The sequence below is a fragment of the Coregonus lavaretus genome (genome assembly GCF_964263955.1).
Source record: "Coregonus lavaretus genome assembly, contig: HAP1_SCAFFOLD_590, whole genome shotgun sequence".
Taxonomy (NCBI): Eukaryota; Metazoa; Chordata; class Actinopteri; order Salmoniformes; family Salmonidae; genus Coregonus; species Coregonus lavaretus.
In genome coordinates, this window is record NW_028161031.1 from 35,267 (window position 1) to 40,643 (window position 5,377).

The following is a 5,377-nucleotide window of genomic DNA, read 5'->3' on the forward strand; positions in this document are numbered from 1 at the left end:
TTACTCAGTACTTCGTTGAAACACCTTTGGCAGCGAATACAGCCTTGAGTCTTCTTGGGTATAATGCTACAAGCTTGGTACACCTGTATTTGGGGAGTTTCTCCCATTCTTCTCTGCAGATCCTCTCAAGCTCTGTTAGGTTGGATGGGGAGCGTCGCTGCACAGCTATTTTCAGGTCTCTCCAGAGATGTTAGATCGGGTTCAAGTCCGGGCTCTGGCTGGGCCATTCAAGGACATTCAGAGACTTGTCCCGAAGCCACTCCTGCATTGTCTTGGCTGTGTGCTTAGGGTCATTGTCCTGTTGGAAGTTGAACCTTCGTCCCAGTCTGAGGTCCTGAGCACTCTGGAGCATGTTTTCATCAAGGATCTCTCTGTACTTTGCTCCGTTCATCTTTCCCTCGATGCTGACTTGTCTCCCAGTCCCTGCCGCTGAAAACAATCCCCACAGCATGATGCTGCCACCACCATGTTTCACTGTAGGGATGTTGCCAGGTTTCCTCCAGACGTGACTGTTGGACATTCAGGCCAAAGAGTTCAATCTTGGTTTCATCAGACCAGAGAATCTTGTTTCTCATGGTCAGAGTCCTTTAGGTGCCTTTTGGCAAACTCCAAGCGGGCTGTCAAGTGCCTTTTAATGAGGAGTGGCTTCCGTCTGGCCACTCTACCAGAAAGGCCTGATTGGTGGAGTGCTGCAGATACGGTTGTCCTTCTGGAAGGTTCTCCCATCTCCACAGAGGAACTCTGGAGCTCTGTCAGAGTGACCATTGGGTACTTGGTCACCACCCTGACCAAGGCCCTTCTACCCTGATTGCTCAGTTTGGCCGGGCGGCCAGCTCTAGGAAGAGTCTTGGTGGTTCCAAACTTCTTCCATTTAAGAATTATGGAGGCCACTGTGTTCTTGGGGACCTTCAATGCTGCAGAAATGTTTTGGTACCCTTCCCCAGATCTGTGCCTGGACACAACCCTGTCTCGGAGCTCTACGGACAATTCCTTCAACATCATGGCTTGGTTTTTGCTCTGACATGCACTGTCAACTGTGGGACCTTATATAGACAGGTGTGTGCATTTCCAAATCATGTCCAATCAATTGAATTTACAACAGCTGGACTCCAATCAAGTTGTAGAAACATCTCAAGGATGATCAATGGAAACAGGATGCACCTGAGCTCATTTTCGAGTCTCATAGCAAAGGGTCTGAATACTTATGTAAATAAGGTATGTCTGTTTTTTATTTTTAATCAACTGCTTTGTCATTATGGGGTATTGTGTGTAGATTGATGAGGATTTAAAAAAAAAAAATACATTCTAGAATAAGACTAATGTAACAAAATGTGGAAAAAGGGAAGGGGTCTTTATACTTTCCGAATGCACTGTATATTCTGCTCTATGTATTTCTGTCAAATGAAATTCTGTTCACCTTTAAAAAAAACTAAACAGATTCACTGGAAAACCATAACTGCTGTTCATGCTTCTTTCTCTGTTATATATCAGCAGTCATATTTTCAGTCAGCAAAAATAAAGGTGCTTTATTAAGATAAGATTTAGGAGAAGTGAGAGTTGAGATTAATCTGAAATAAACTTACTGTTGCATCGCTTTGTGTTGTTACAGTCAAAGTCTAACCAGTTCTCCTTTGTGTGTGTGTGTGTGTGTGTGTGTGTGTGTGTGTGTGTGTGTGTGTGTGTGTGTGTGTGTGACCAACTCCTCTATCATTGGGTCTTTTGGATTTACCACAAAATTACCAACCTAACTGTATACATCTGATATTTGTAGTCCTCTAGAAGGATGAGGCTCTGCCAGTTGACCTGAGATGCTGCACTCAACCAGTTTGTGGAATTTGGAGAAGTCATTGGGATGCGTGTCTTCTCTCATATGTGAAGTGTCATATTGTCGACATCAAAGCTGCTTACTGTAACGTTACCACCATAACAATATCTGGTAAAAAAATTGAGGCAACCTTCCTCTATAAGTCATCACGCATTTCTCACTCATCCAACCAGAAACCCAGATGATCCAAAGAGCCAAAACTCCAAACAGAGTGACACTGAGGAGATTCTTCCAGGTGCTTTCAGCGGGCTTTTAGAACATCAGAAAATGTAACTTTTTTGCTCAAATGATTTTTACTAAGTATCCATTCACTCCAATACATTCAATTATTTACATCATCTTAAAACATATAACATATGTTCCTGTTGGTTCTCTACAATATCTCTAGATGTACAGTGGGGGAAAAAAGTATTTAGTCAGCCAACAATTGTGCAAGTTTTCCCAATTAAAAAGATGAGAGCGGCCTGTAATTTTCATCATAGGTACACGTCAACTATGTCAGACAAATTGAGAAAAAAAAATCCAGAAAATCACATTGTATGATTTTTAATGAATTTATTTGCAAATTATGGTGGAAAATAAGTATTTGGTCACCTACAAACAAGCAAGATTTCTGGCTCTCACAGACCTGTAACTTCTTCTTTAAGAGGCTCCTCTGTCCTCCACTCGTTACCTGTATTAATGGCACCTGTTTGAACTTGTTATCAGTATAAAAGACACCTGTCCACAACCTCAAACAGTCACACTCCAAACTCCACTATGGCCAAGACCAAAGAGCTGTCAAAGGACACCAGAAACAAAATTGTAGACCTGCACCAGGCTGGGAAGACTGAATCTGCAATAGGTAAGCAGCTTGGTTTGAAGAAATCAACTGTGGGAGCAATTATTAGGAAATGGAAGACATACAAGACCACTGATAATCTCCCTCGATCTGGGGCTCCACGCAAGATCTCACCCCGTGGGGTCAAAATGATCACAAGAACGGTGAGCAAAAATCCCAGAACCACACGGGGGGACCTAGTGAATGACCTGCAGAGAGCTGGGACCAAAGTAACAAAGCCTACCATCAGTAACACACTACGCTGCCAGGGACTCAAATCCTGCAGTGCCAGACGTGTCCCCCTGCTTAAGCCAGTACATGTCCAGACCCGTCTGAAGTTTGTTAGAGTGCATTTGGATGATCCAGAAGAGGATTGGGAGAATGTCATTTGGTCAGATGAAACCATAATAGAACCTTTTGGTAAAAACTCAACTCGTCTTGTTTGGAGGACAAAGAATGCTGAGTTGCATCCAAAGAACACCATACCTACTGTGAAGCATGGGGGTGGAAACATCATGCTTTGGGGCTGTTTTTCTGCAAAGGGACCAAGACGACTGATCCGTGTAAAGGAAAGAATGAATGGGGCCATGTATTGTGAGATTTTGAGTGAAAACCTCCTTCCATCAGCAAGGGCATTGAAGATGAAACGTGGCTGGGTCTTTCAGCATGACAATGATCCCAAACACACCGCCCGGGCAATGAAGAAGTGGCTTCGTAAGAAGCATTTCAAGGTCCTGGAGTGGCCAAGCCAGTCTCCAGATCTCAACCCCATAGAAAATCTTTGGAGGGAGTTGAAAGTCCGTGTTGCCCAGCGACAGCACCAAAACATCACTGCTCTAGAGGAGATCTGCATGGAGGAATGGGCCAAAATACCTGCAACAGTGTGTGAAAACCTTGTGAAGACTTACAGAAAACGCTTGACCTGTGTCATTGCCAACAAAGGGTATATAACAAAGTATTGAGAAATGTTTGTTATTGACCAAATACTTATTTTCCACCATAATTTGCAAATAAATTCATAAAAAATCATACAATGTGATTTTCTGGATTTCTTTTTCTCATTTTGTCTGTCATAGTTGACGTGTACCTATGATGAAAATTACAGGCCTCTCTCATCTTTTTAAGTGGGAGAACTTGCACAATTGTTGGCTGACTAAATACTTTTTTCCCCCACTGTAGTTGATGGGATTAAACAATTTACCACTCTTTTGATAATGCAGGGCCAAAATTACTTGACAGAGGTTTTATGTAGTGTAGTAATAACACATCTTCACTGACATTCCTGGGCTATCTCATGAATTGATGTGATGTGTTTAGGTAAGCGGACACCTGGGGCGATTGATTTGTGTGTTGCTCTTCGTGCCCGCTCCCATTCCCTATAATTCTGTATCTTTTTGTGACTAATTTGTAAACAGGTAGACCCTGATTGGCCGATGAGTGGCAACAATGATTAGAAGCACCTGCTGCTCATCTGTTGTTCTTTACAAATGCTGTTTTGAATGAAAGACAATTATACCTACACACTGAAGAAGGCTGTAAAGCCGAAATGTCTATGTACACTATCCCTGATGCAGTAAAAAAAATAAGCATTATGCTACATATTTTTGAGTGCGAACCCATATGGTAGAAAATGACGAGATTAGGTTTTAATACTGTTTATGCATCGAATAAGGTTTGATAAATACTTTCTCACTTTGTGTCTATGTGAACTGAGTTGCCTCTGGAGCTTGGGCTGGCAATTGATTTATGATGGCTAGGTGGTAAAACCTAAAGCCTACATTCCATAGATTGAATTGGTGTTTGTGTACTATGAGGTACCAGGGAGGAGATGGCTCTGGTATGGATAGCTGATAAGAATAACCTTGTCTTAGGGGCCAAACCCTGGTTTCTATACAATTAGAATAGTCTTCACAGCAAATGTGAATCTGGCTGGGCAATACTCCTTTCTCACATACCAAACCTCACTTTTTGACCCATTCCAGCATATCTGTTTTTTGTCACGTACTCAGGAGGATGTTCTTGGTCTATTAAGGTTGTAAACCCTACTTTGCTCGTTGGGCTCTCAACGATCACCTACGGGTGGTCATTGACCAGCTCCATTATTGGAACAATTAATCGATATTAAAGTATGATTGTTTGAAGAAACGACTGTGACTCTCCTACTTGGTTAGAATTTCCACGACACCCATTACACCTCTTCGTTTGTCTGAATTCGCAGATTTTACGCACCAGCCAAGCTTCTGGGAGAGCGCGATGGTTCTCTTTTGATTAGTCATGTGGTCTGAGATTGCCACTCTGAGTAGCCCAAACTATCTAATGCAACTAGATATGCGATCCCAAGTTTCTATGGTCTTGAAGATATTGTCTTGACTTTCCCTCATCTAAAGACCACCGGTAAAGGTGGGTTTGCAGGTTTTAAAAACATTTCATTTCTTAGTATGCCTCTAAATTATTATAGATGAGATGCAATCAGGGTTGCCAGGTCTGGGCAAAATTTGTATCGCAATGACTACTCAAAACCCGCCCACAAGGCCTTAAAACTATCCCTTTTTTTTCAGCAGCAAGAGAGGAGTTGCCACATTTAGCCAATAAACAATTTTTCAATAATGTTATCAAGCAAATTAAGAAGGAATATCAACATAACTTTTTACGACGTAAGAAGCTAAATTCGGTTTTCCATCAAAATAATAATTATTGTGAGCTAACGTGACTGATAAACGAATTTGAATATG